Source organism: Delphinapterus leucas, chromosome 18, assembly GCF_059928025.1.
Source record: "Delphinapterus leucas isolate spDelLeu-1000000601 "Yukka" chromosome 18, BTC_Dleu_Yukka2, whole genome shotgun sequence".
In the NCBI taxonomy this organism is placed as follows: Eukaryota; Metazoa; Chordata; class Mammalia; order Artiodactyla; family Monodontidae; genus Delphinapterus; species Delphinapterus leucas.
In genome coordinates, this window is record NC_143146.1 from 59,406,562 (window position 1) to 59,420,611 (window position 14,050).

Genomic DNA, 14,050 nt, shown 5'->3' on the forward strand with positions numbered 1-14,050 from the left:
CCAGAGAATAATCCTATTTGGATCAATGCTTTGTCCTCTTGGCCTGCAGGTGTGGCAGCCTCACCCTTTAAGCTCACTGGGGCAGTAGTCTCTGCCTCTCAGCCTTAGGAGGCCCTGTTGGCCAGGCCTCTGCAGCCATGATTCTGCCCTCAAAGTCATACTTCCTTCATTGTATCCTGTCTCTGTTCCTTTCAGTCCAGGCTGGCATTATTTCTGCTGGTATAAAACACTCAAGACTGCTGTTTGTCTCCCATGAAATTCATGGGAGTCCAAGACACCAAACAAGAGAGTCCTTTCCATGTATTTTCTAGATAACCGCATTCTATTGAATATTTCTGGCTTCTGCTGAATTGGCTGATTGGATGCATGAATCAAATATCTAATCTCTTCAGCAAATGGTTGTTCAGTCACACCCTTGGCCCTCTTTCCAGAATACTGTGTCTGGATAGGCTTAAAAGTTTCCAAATCCTCAAGTGTTGTTTTCCTTTTGTTGCTAGAATTGTGGGCTTCTAGAGCCCTAGGGACATGTCTAAGCTTTCCAAAGGTCCCAATGTACATCTCAATCCCATATTTTTCTTTTAAGTTTCTGGTGATTTCTCTCATTTGCCCCAACTGATACTGCTGCCTCAGGCAGCTGCTGTGTTATTCTTTTGCCGCTGAGTGTTTTTGACATATGCTCTGGGGTAGGACTTTTCTCAATGGGCAAGCTCTAAATCAAGTCAACTCTGCAAATATTCTGGAGCCCAGAAGAGGGAAAATAAGCATATCATGCAAAGTCAATAAAGTGAAAGCTGAAAAGTGCCATGATAAAATAAGAAAATGAAATTGAAAGGTAGCTTGTAAATTTAATGAAATAAATGACACTAAAACATAAACAAATTAGAAACAAGATGAGAACAGACACTGTTGAAAATGGAATTACTGGCATAGAGAAAAGTCTCGCAATAATAGGATAAAAAGGAAAAGCTGTTTGTTTTTTCTTAAAAGACAAAGAGTACTGTAACTAAAGAGAAACCACTAGGTATAGAAAAAATATAAATTATGCTTATGTTAGATTATATTTTATGTTCCTGAGGTAGAGATTTAATAAACGCAGTATAAATTAAATTATATAAAAAATTCCCTAAATGTGAATTTAATAAAAACCTTGGTTCTTATATATAAACACATTGTGTTACATGAAAAATATGATAACAGAACACTCAGTACCAGACATAAACTAGATAAGCTACTGAACCTTAAGGAAAAATAAATAGTTCTTCTGGTATTCAGACGTAGGAGAAAACAAAATCAAGGAAGAAAATAGTAGACTGATCTCATATTTCTCTAAAGTATTATTCAGTGCTAGAAGTTAATAACAAATGCATGTGAATTCTGAAGGAGTAAAAGTATGACAGAAGAATATTACATACGGCAAAATGTCTATCAAATACAGTACTATTTGATATTTCCAAATATGACAGAGCCTGAGCTTTCCTTTAAAAAATTACTGACAATGGAATATAGCCACTTAATGCCTAAACAAAAATTAAGAATTTGGGAATTAAAGAGATATGCTAAAAGGATTGGTCATGAGCATTGATTAAAGATTAAATTGATTTACAGAATATGGAAATTGTTCTTTTTAATATCCATCTTTGTATTTTGCGTTATTATTTGAATTCATTTTAGTGAGCACATGTGATTTTCCCAAAGAGTAGAGTAAAATTTTTTGGAAATAGACTACATTGAAAAATTATTATCAATTGTGAATTTAAGACCATGGGAATATATATCTTTGTTGTTGTTTAGTTCAGTACTATAAAATTATTTTTCAGTTTAAAAAGTAGTATTTGTTAAAAGAACTGAGTTAATTCTACTTAATGAGTTCATGATTTTGTAAAGAGAAACCAGGATAATCACTAAAATGACATTGGATTGATAAAAATCATGAAATTTAATGGTTTATTTAGGGAATGGGAGGCAGTCCAATAAAACTGGAGTTCAGGTTCTGGTAAGACATCTCTACAATATGGAAGATAAAAATGAGCCTGGTAACCTAACTTGAAACTACGTTATAAAACCCATGAAGCCACACGAAGGAGTATTAACCCTTTTCAGTAGACAATGGGAAGCTTTCAAAACCTAAGAAGGAACAAGGTCATAAGAGACATAAAGGCAGCATCATATTTTTTCAGACAATAGTTTTAGGAATGCATGCAAAGTGTATATCCATGAGCTCCTTGGCTGTGCTGCTAAACCAGGGAAGATTTGCAAAGTATGTTCAACTCCTCTTTTAGATAGGAGACCAAGTATTTATATATGCTATTTCATGAAAATATTTGAGTCATAATATAGTGTGTATAGGTAAGAGGTCAGGAAGAGCCCTATATAAGTTTTATTCATTGTATTTGGGGAAGAAGCAGGAGGTATGGATGGAAGTGAAGAAAAATTCAGTCCTCGCCATTTATCCCAAGACTTTCCAGTCCACTATTTTTTTTTAAATTGACGTGTAGTTGATTCACAATGTTGTGTTAATTTTTGCTGTACAGCGAAGTGATTCAGTTATATCTATATATCTATCTATATTTCTTCTTTAATAGTCGTTTCCATTAGGGTTTATCACAGGGCACCAGTACACTATTTTGAAGCACAATTGAGAAGAAAATGACAAACATACAACTCAGAGTATGAGATAACTAGATTCCCTCCTATTGTGGCAATCAGCCAAAGTCACTAGCAACTGACTTCTCTGATACTCTTTCCTCATCTGTATAATCAAAATAGTACTTATCCTACCTAAAGGATATTATTCATGTAAGGATCAGTAATGGGATGATAATCATGGAATAAAAGACTTCTGCAATGGCAGAGTATGGAATTCCAAATTTTCTTCTCCATAAAGCATTGAAAATACTGCCAGAAACTGTCAAAATTGACTTATTCAGAACTCTGGAAATTAACCAAAACTTTAAAAAATCTAAGGAGTGTTTATTCAAGAAGAGTGACTAAAGCTCCGTAAGAACAGCTAGACTTGTGTCATTTAAACTAACCCTATTCCCATTCCCCTGTCCTAAATTCCATCACGGTAGCTATGAAAACCATCAGCCAAACAGGCAGTGCAGGGGCGAGGCAGGTTTGAAAGCTCCCCAGAAAGACCCATCCCAAGCTAACTGTCAGTATTTCATCAGTCTGTCAGCTCCCTGGAAACCTCTATCCATGGAACTTGTCATGATTTGACTTGACTTAGAACTTGCTCAATGGGAAAGTCCTACCCCAGAGCATATGTCAAAAACAATCAGTGGCAATAGATTAACATCACAGCTGCCTGAAGCAGCAATATCTGTTGAGGAAATCAAGAAAAATCAGCAAAAACTGAAAAGCAAAATCTGGGAATGAGATGTACACTGGAGCCTTTCAAAGGCTCAGATGTATTCCTAGGAATCTAGAAGCCACACGCAGCTACCTCAGTCTTCATGGAGAATGATCTTGTGTTGGAGATGAAACTTATCTTTCAGCCAACCTGAGCTCTTTGTTGTCTCTCAAACTTTTGTGATTTTTAAGTCAACTTCTTTGTTCTTAGTGGCTCCTTAGTACTTGAGGGTATGCCAAGACCTTTCAGTATCCTAAAGCGAGGCTCTCATTCAGCACCTTAATGCAGGCTGATTGGAAACTGGACTCTGAGACAGCATCTTTTTAGGTATGCAAATAGACTCTTTCAGGGAAGGACTGGGAAATGGGTGTTTCTGTCTGCTCCCTCTGTACTTAGCCCTTGGGGGATAGCTGGTTAAGAACTGTTTAGCTGTTGGCTACAGTCCCGTGGGACTCATAAATGCAACCTCCACTTACCACTAGATCCAGGCAATCAAGGGGTACATCCCCTGGGTAGCAGCCACAAATGCCAGGGCACCAGATGTGTGCACAAGCTCCTTCTGGGGGACACCAGTGACTTGGAGGTGCCAGAGGGAGAGCACAGAGACAGTGCCCACTGGCCTCTCTGGTCTCTGGGGAGGATTGCAGTTAGCCTCTAGATGTGTGCTAAATTAGAAGCCTGAAACTCTGTCTAGAGCTTTAAAAGTATGCAAATAGGTCTTTTTCTGGAAAAGACTAGGAGATGGGCACTTTTGTGTGCTCTCTCTGTGCTAAGACCGAGGTGAGTGGTAGCCACAAAACTGTTTCTTTGTTTGCTATCGTCTTACGTGTTTCATGGATGCAAGTCTCATTGACCTTCAGAGCGAAATGTTCTGAGTGCCCGTCCCTCAGGCAGCAGTCTTAAAAACTGGGTGCTAGATGTTGGGTCCAAACCCTTCACCCCACAGTGAGAAGCTGCGAGTTGTAAGTTCCCTCCTGTTTGTATGTCACTGTGCCAGGGACGGGATTTAGGGCAAGAGTGCATCTCAGCCTGCCCTACCCATCTTGACAAGGGTATTTTCTCATTTGCCTGATATGTAGGAGTCACTCAGCTAGATTCTGGATTGATTTCAGAGGTTTTTCCTCCATGAATAGCTGTAGATTCAGTGTGTCCATGGGAGGAGGTAAGTTCAGGAGCCTCCTCTGTCATCATCTTGGGCTGGAATCTGATAAATCTCTTAATATTCTCTAAGCCACAGACTCCTCTGTCTTCACTATGATAATAATTATATTAGAACAATGCTTATGAAATTATTGAGGTATGTACATTGTATTTATGTAACATAGTTAGAATCTAATTTTATTAAGTAGTTGGTATGTGCAATTTGCATCATTAGGACTATAAGGATTATGATAATGATAACCTCTAAAATTTATTGAACACTTACTATGTGTAATTTGCCCCTTTTCCTGATAATTAGTAGTGTCTTGGCCAGCACTCAAAGTTGGTTTTATTTGACTCCAATTCTGTTCTGTCCAATCATTACCACTTGACTCTCTGTTCTGATTTCACCTGTACCTCATTCCCTTTAAATCGTCCTCTTAGTAGTTTCTCTGAGTGTATGGCTTATTTTTTTTCTAATCTATCTTTCTGATCAATACCTTACCCTCTCATCAGCTGGTAATTTTTAAGCTTTATTAACGATTTCTCCTTCCTCAGTGAGACTTGAGTTAAAAACAAGGAGTCTTTATCAGAGAAGTTACTATTAAATTCTATTTGAAAAATACATGTGATATATTTTAGCTAGGGAGATGTGAGATGCCCAACCAACATTCTGTGAAATGACCTACCACACACTTGGTGATTATATCCTTTACTAATGTGAATTATACCTAAAAGGCCTTGTTTACCTGAAAAGCAATATGTAAAGTGCCTAGATCTTGACACTCTTCATATTCCCCCGGTATAATATATTAATATTTAAAGATGGTTATTAGATTTGAAGATTATTATTACTAGATTATTATTATTACTAGATTATTATTAGATTTGAAGTTGACAGTTTGTCTGTTGTTTCTGAAAGTGGAACATTTCTGTGTGGGATGCAGCTTTTGTAAAGTTGATATTTTTTTAGAGGACGATTTGTCAAAAATTATTCACAGAGGATCTTAAAACCCAGAGGAGCACTGAATGTTAGTGTTGCTATTGAATCCCGTCATTCTGGTGTGCTGAAAAGAAAACCAACAGTTCTGTATATGACTCTGATCCCATTATTTACTTACCTGGTAATACAATAAAATGCCTATGTACTTTTATATACTCTGAAGATATCAGAATCTAGAAAGATTGTCACAGAACAAGCCTTAAGGGATACCAACTTTCATGGGTTGAATTGAGTTACTCTAAAAAAGGACTGTTGAAGTCCTAACATTCTGGTACCTCAGAATGTGAACATATTTGGGGACCAAAGATTGCTGACAAAACATTAGAAGCAAAGAAGAGGTTAGAAGGATTCCCTTACAGATTTCAGAGGGAATATGGCCCTGCCAACACCTTGATTTTGAACTTTTAGCCTCCAGAACTGTGAGACAATAAATTACTGTTGTTGTAGGCCACTCAGTTAGTGGTACTTGCTACAGCAGCCCTAGGAAACTAATACACAAATTTTTATTTATTTTGTATTCAAGCCCTAGGAAACTAATATGCAAATTTTTATTTATTTTGTACTTTTTAATTTTGTAATCATTATTGTGCTTTAGCAATTATCTTGAAATTATCACCTAGCATTTGCACATTTTAAAGTTTTAAGTGCCCACTATGCTTAAATCTATATATGCCATAAGCCCCACAATATGTTATTGCATAGTCAGTTATCTTTGGCAGAGGTTTTAATAATAGGAAAAAAGTCTTTTATATATGACATTTTCATATATGTATCTTTTTTTATATATCTTTTGTTGTGCTCATTACTCCGTCTTGTAAAACCAATTTTTTACTAGGTATTATAGTCCTCCTGCCTGAAGGACTTTATCTTTATTTATTTATTTATTTATTTAACAAATACCATATGCTAACACATACATATGGAATCTAAAAAAAAAAAAATGGTTCTGAAGAACGTAGGGGCAGGAGAGGAATAAAGACACAGACTTAGAGAATGGAGTTGAGGACACGGGGAGGGGTAAGGGTAAGCTGGGACGAAGTGAGAGAGTGGCATGGACATATATACACTACCAAATGTAAAATAGATAGCTAGTGGGAAGCAGCCGCATGGCACAGGGAGATCAGCTCGGTGCTTTGTGTCCACCTAGAGGGGTGGGATAGGGAGGGGGGAGGGAGACGGAAGAGGGAGGAGATATGGGGATGTATGTATATGTATAAATGATTCACTTTGTTATAAAGCAGAAACTAACACACCATTGTAAAGCAATTATACTCCAATAAAAATGTTAACAAAAAAGACTTTATTTTTTAAAAACACATCTTGTAGAGTAAGTCTGCTAGTGATAAGTTCTTTCAGCTTCTGTATATGAGAAAAAGTCTTTATTTCATCTTCATTTTTGAAAGATATTTCCACTGGGTATAGATTCTAGGTGAATTAAAATTTTTTTTCAGTAATTAAAAATGTTGCTTCACATTTTTCTGACTTGCATTGTTTCCAACCAGAAATTTATTATTCTTATCTCTGTTCCTCTGTACGTAGTTTATCTTTTTTCTTTGGCCTTTTTTAAGATTTTTTTCCCCTTTTATAAAAAATTTTTTTATTGAAGTATAGTTGATTTACAATGTTGTCTTAATTACTGCTGAACAGCAAAGTGATTCAGTTATATACACATTCTTTTTTTTAATATTCTTTTCCATTATGGTTTATCATAGGATATTGAATATAGTTCTCTGTGCTCTACACTAGGACCTTGTTGTTTATCTGTTCTATATATAAAAACTGACATCTGCTCACCCCAACCTCCCACTCCATCCCTCCCCCAATCACCTCCCCCTTGGCAACCACCAGTCTGTTCTCTTTTTCCCTGATTCTGTTTCTGTTTTATAGATAGGTTCATTTGTGTCATATTTTAGATTCCACATACAAGTGATATCATATGGTATTTGTCTTTCTCTTTCTAAATTACTTCACTTAGTATGCTCATCTCTAGTTGCATCCATGTTGCTACAAATGGTATTACTTCATTCTTTTTTATGGCTGAGTAGTATTCCATTGTATATATGTACCACATGTTAATCCATTCATCTGTCAATGGACATTTAGGATGTTTCCACGTCTTGGCTATTGTGAATAGTGCTGCTATGAATATAGGGGTGCATATATCTTTTTGAATTATAGTTTTGTCTGGATATATGCCCAGGAGTGGGATTGCTGGATCATATGGTATTTCTATTTTTAGGTTTCTGAGGACGCTCCATACAGTTTTCCAACTTACATTCCCACCAACAGTGCAGGAGGGTTTCCTTTTCTCCATACCCTCTCCAGCATTTGTTATTTGTAGACATTTTGATGATGGCCATTCTGACTGGTGTGAGGTGATACCTCATTGTAGTTTTCATTTGCATTTCTCTAATAATTAGCAATGTCGAGCATCTTTTCATGTGCCTATTGGCCATCTGTATTTCTTCTTTGGAAAAATGTCTATTTAGGTCTTCTGCCCATTTTTCTATTGGGTTGTTTGTTTTCTTGCTGTGGAGTTGTATGAGCTGTTTTAATATTTTGGAAATTAAGCCCTTGTTGGTCACATTGTTTGCAAATATTTTCTCCCATTCTGTAGGCTGTCTTTTCGTTTTGTTTACGGTTTCCTTTGCTGTGCAAAAGCTTGTAAGTTTGATTAGGTCCCATTTGTTTATTTTTGCTTTGGGAGACTGACCTAAGAGAACATTGGTACAATTTATGTCTGAGAATGTTTTGCCTATGATCCCTTCTAGGAGTTTTATGGTGTCATGTCTTGTGTTTAAGTCTTTAAGCCCTTTTGAGTTTATTTTTGCACACAGTCTGGAAACTCACTCCTGGAAGTAAACTGGGTGGGTAGTAAGCTGTTGTAGTGCTCCCCTCGTTTGCTTCCTCTCTATCAGGGAATCCTCTCTCTCACTGTCCTTTGCTGCCTGTTGTCCAAGGTCTTAAAACATTTCAAAGAATATTTTGTCCATTTTTGTTTGTTTCAGGTGGGAGGGTAATTCTGTCCCTGTTACTCCATTGCTTTCAGAAGTAAACTCAGAAAACATCTTTGTTTTTGAAATATGAACTAATATATTTTACTTGGTATTTACTTTTCCCCTTTTTCTCCCCTTAACACTTACTGTTCATTTAAGAAGTCGCTAGCCATAAAGAACCACAGTATCGTAAAGGGTCCTAGCCGATGCAAATGAGGGTTTGCTCAGCAGCAAAGTGCATGGATTGATCCCTGAGGGCTAGTGATCAGTGTTCTGGAAGTCTCAGGAGATGCCAGCACGGACAGATAATAGCAAGGACATGGATTTCTCTCCTCATGACACGGCAGCTCCATGAAACCCCTGGAGCTTAGATGTACTCCAAGGAAACACGGAAATCCCTGAATTGACTGAGATTCCATTTCCTCCAGTACAATAGAATATATCTGAATTTTATAACTCTCTACAAAAAAACACATTGCACACCCTGAGATGAATGGAGTATTCGGAAAGAAGAGCTGTTCATTTTGGTGAGGGGGATAGAAAAATGATGATGTATAAATATTTATCCATGTTAGCTTGAGGTGGTAATGCCTTATAAGAAATATGTACAGGTATTGGGGCAATAAATTAAGATTCGCATGGGAATTCCCCTGAGAATAAGAGAGGTCCCTGAGGAAATGAGTTGAGACCCAGAATAATGAAAATAAAAATGGTGGGAGGAAGCGATATGCCAGGAAGCAGAGAAAGAACATTCAAAGCCACTGGCAAACAAGGCAAGTTAGGGTCCACAGAACAGAGGGTTTCAAGCAATAGGTTGTTGGTAATATTTTGGGCAGACAGGATGTACTATGTTAGGGTGAAAAATTCACAGCACACATGCTGACACTCCTATCTCCTACATTTTTAGCAGCCAGCATTGAACTATAATGATGTTCTTTTTAATTGGACCCAGGCACCTTCACATTTCTTCTCCATTTAGTTTTCCAAGCACTCAAGATGAGACCTATAAGCCTATGAGATCTAAAGTTAGGGACTCTGACTTGTAACTTGGCCTTGGAAGCATGATTTTCTTCCTACCACAGTAAGAGAAATCTTACTATGAGTCACCTTGCCTGCTGTACAATCCAGGTATATTTACTGCCCATTTCTCTCTATCTGGCAACTCGAAACATCTCCATTCATAGTAGCGTCTTATATGTGTATACTGTGTCACTGTTTACAAATCACGGTTACAGCTTATCATACAAAGTCTCAAGATGGACCTATATTATTGGATGAGCAAAATTTATAAAAATTATCAATCTTAATGTATAATAAAATATATAATTATGAAAATTACTCTTCATAATTTGTGGCCGATTTAACGAAGAATAACAGGTTAAGTGACTTGCTCAACATCACACAGCTGATAAGCAGCAAAATCAAGGCAGAACAAATAAATATCTCTGAGTCCAAGTTGTACTCTTTTTCAGTTCAGTTCATTTGTTTGTAATTGTCCGGATAAAAGTACTGTTTTTCATGCCTTGCTTTCTACCCTGGGCTCTGTTACGCAGGTGCGGCTGAACTGCTGTGTTCAGCAGGTTAAATTATTTGGGGTCTACTTGCGGCAATCACTCCGTTACTCATTGTACGTTTGCTATTTTTTGTAATTTAGTTCTTACAACAACCCTCTGGGAGATTATTTTATACATGAGGAAACACAGGCTTGGAGAGTTTAAATAACTTACCCAAGATTTGACAGTTAATTGGTGAAGGTGGAATTCTAACCCTGATAATCCTATTAGGTCTTTCCTGGGCTTCAACCTCTTGTACTAAAAATTTCTAACAGCTATTTGTGCCTTTAGTTATCACTCCTCAGATATTCATTTGTACCTCCCCCTGTCCCTGCCCCAGACCACCGCTCCCCCGCTTCCTAGCAACCATGAAACGTACTAGGGATATAGAGATGAATGTCTGGCCTTCTGTGAGTCCAAGGTCCACACAGTGTCCTCTACCTGAAACCCAAACACCTAGACCCCTATTGTTCCCTGACTTGCATAAAGTCATTAATCCCTCTTGGAAAGGTCAGAGTAGTTTCTCTTCTGTTATCTAGCAATTAATCCTGGGACGTTTGGTCAGTTGAGATTCTGTTTGACCACCATGCTCTTAATTTGGAGCCTGGGTGGATGGATGGGAGGATCACCGTGCCATTTAAAAGCCTGCTCTTTGCAGGCATGCAAATGTCCTCATTTCACTGGTGCAAATTATTTCCCTTGAGGTTAGTGTCTGGGCAGACTGACAGTGTGTGGGTGGCTATCATTACCATCTGCATTTGCCTTGTAGGGATCTTACCAGCTGCTATATACAATCTTGTACAGCTCTGTGTCCTCAAGGGAAAGCAAAACATAAGAACACAAAGTCCGTTTTTACTCTAAAAGGGAATATAAGTGTATGGAACCTGGGGGTGGAGAGGAAGGCAAAAGTGAATCCCACATTTGTTGCAGCTAGAGTTTGCTTTTGCGTATACCTAAGGACTGGTGAGACAAGAGAAATGCATGCAAATTTGGAACATAAAAATCACAGAACTTGTATTTGTGTCTGACTTGTGGGAACATGTTGTCACCTTGGGTATTTGAACTCCCACAAAAGTTTCAGAAGAGGAGCTTGAACACAGAATTCCTAGGGTCTGAAGTACAGCCCCAGAGAAAGACATGTATTTTTAGATATCCTGATTTATCATAAAAATTCATGAGGAATCTGTGTCTGATTAAATATAAAATAATGCTTTCCCACCAAACTTATAGAAAAATAGATGCTCTAAGAAAACATAATGTCTGTCTTGGGGCGTACTCCATTGCACATCTTTTATATATGCTCTAGTTTGTTTAGAATAGCATTGTGTTGGGCTTCCCTGGTGGCGCAGTGGTTGAGAGTCCGCCTGCCGATGCAGGGGACGCGGGTTCGTGCCCCGGTCCGGGAAGATCCCACATGCCGCGGAGCGGCTGGTCCCGTGAGCCATGGCTGCTGAGCCTGTGCGTCCGGAGCCTGTGCTCCACAACGGGAGAGGCCACAACAGTGAGAGGCCCGCGTACCGCAAAAAAAAAAAAAAGAATAGCATTGTGTTGAGAAGCAGATCTTTGAGGTACAATGATCTGGCTTACCTTTTTTCTCATAAAATTTAAAGGAAATTAATGCTGCAACCATCTTCTCTTGACAGTCCATTGTAATAGGCCTTCAGGGCTTGCAAGGGCAAAGGGCCTGATGAGAGAAAAACTACCAGCTCAGGTTTGCTTCACTCCAGGCTCGCCATGGTATGAAGGCTTGGGCTTGTTGAGAAAGGTTTTACATGGAATTCATCTTTGCCTCTCCAGCTTGGTGACTGGCATATAAAAGGCTTCAGGATATTGTGAGTCGGCTCCATTTTTAGGAGCAGTACTCTATTTGGCAAGAAAATCCTCAGAGTCGTCCCCATTAGAACTGAACCACTGTGAGGTCCTTGGGATTGCCTCAGTGTCACGGGCCTCTTGCAGGCTTAATGGAACTGTTCTGAGATTGAATTTGTTCTTACAGACCTGAGGGTTTATAATTATATCTGTACAAGGAATTCTTTTTGAACTCAGCAAGGAGTTCTTTTGAACGTTTTGGTGTTAATGGAAAATTAACTAATTAATTTTATGAGAAATTCTGACAACAAGAATTCATTATCATTGTTACTAAATTTACATGTGGTCAATTAAATGTCCTATAAGAGCTATCTACATAATGCCACAATATGTTTTAATATTGCTAAAAATAGAACACTGATGGGTGATCAACCCTTTTATTTTTTGATCATTATTAAAGAGTATTTAAGATTATTGGTGTGTTTAGCAGACAGTATTTCAATTATGCTGTGATCTATTTTCTGATCACCCATCAATCAATAAAGAACAATTACCATACTCAGCCAAACAATGACTCTATTTTAATAATAATAAAAACAGTAGAAGCAATGACAACAATAATTAAACTAATTACTACCACTCTGGAGAACTTTTTGTGCCAAATGCTGAGCCGAGTGTTTTATGCGTTTCATTTATCTTTTCAATAACCCTATGAGGTAGGTACTATTATTGGGTCGCAGGTGAAGAGGTTGAGGATTAGTGATGTTACATCACCTTCCCGGAGTCACCGTATTAGAAGGTAAGAGTGGTGGAGTTCAAACCCAGGCCACCTAGCTTCAGGCCCTTACACTAATTATGACTTCATACCACCTTCCCACATACCAGATTTGCCTTTGTTCTTCCACTCTCACCTCTGACACTTACTGCAGTGCTCTGATGGATGCTCCAAAACTTATTTAGTTGAATGGAAATAAAAGGTAACATTGGGTTAGCCAAAAAGGTCGTTCATTTTTTTCCCATGCCATCTTACAGAAAACCCAAATGAACTTTTTGGCCAACCCAATACATTGAATTTAGCCATGCATATCCAGGGAACTTCTTACACAGTAGACTGTATGTGGTGGGCTCACTTGCCAATAAAAAAAGATGGACCAGGAACAAAATCCTGATTGTTTGCCTTTCCCCCTTGGGAAAAAAAGCCTGTGTTCAGCTTTGGCCATCATTTCTGGTTGCTTTACCTGTTTCAGCAGCCAGACACCCTGGGATCTTTTATTATCCAGTACTTACACTTCCTGGTGATGATCCCAGTATCGTCTTCAATCATGATGTTCAGGCATATAATCTAGGCATTTGATTGGATTTGAAGCACTAATGTGAGTAAGTTTACTGAACAAAGAGTACCTTTCTCCTCCCCTCTGAGGAAGAAATGATAAATGAACCTCTCAAAACTATAATCTTACCAGACTAATTAATTCCATTCATTCATTCATTCATTCACTCACCTACTCCCTTGTTCTCTCAAACTCTCCTTCATTCTTTCAACAAATTTTTAAAAATATTTATTTATTTGGCTGCGCTGGGTCTTAGTTGCGGAACGCTGGATCTTCGTTGCGGAACGCGGGATCTTTAGTTACAGCGTGAGGGATCTAGTTCCCTGACCAGGGATCGAAACTGGGCCCCCTGCATTGGGAGCATGGAGTCTTAGCCACTGGACCACCATCTTGCAACAAATTCTTTAAAGCTTGACATAATTTCTGCCTTTGAGAAGTTCACACGGAATGAGGGCAACCAGCAGGTAACCAGATGCTTATAACAGAGTGTAAATACTGACACTTGAACACAGTGATATGGTGACCAACTCTCCTGGTTTGCTCAGGACTCAGGGTTTTCCTGGGATGCCTTTCCTTGGACTTTCACTGCCAAAACTGGGGCAGTCCCTGGCACACTGTTACATTTGGTCACCCTAGCTGTGGGAATATAGATGAGGAAACCCATGATACTGCCTGAAGAGGCAGGAGAAAGTTTCCCAGAAGAGGTAGTTGTAATGCTACAGGTCAAGGCAGATGGGAGGGTCAATTCGTTACAAACCTAGCCCAGTAGCACTCACTTCATATTCTCCAGGAATCCCTGGAAAAAGGGATGTGATATGAGATGCTGGACTAGACACTCCTTCTTTCCCAAACACAAGAGAGAGAGC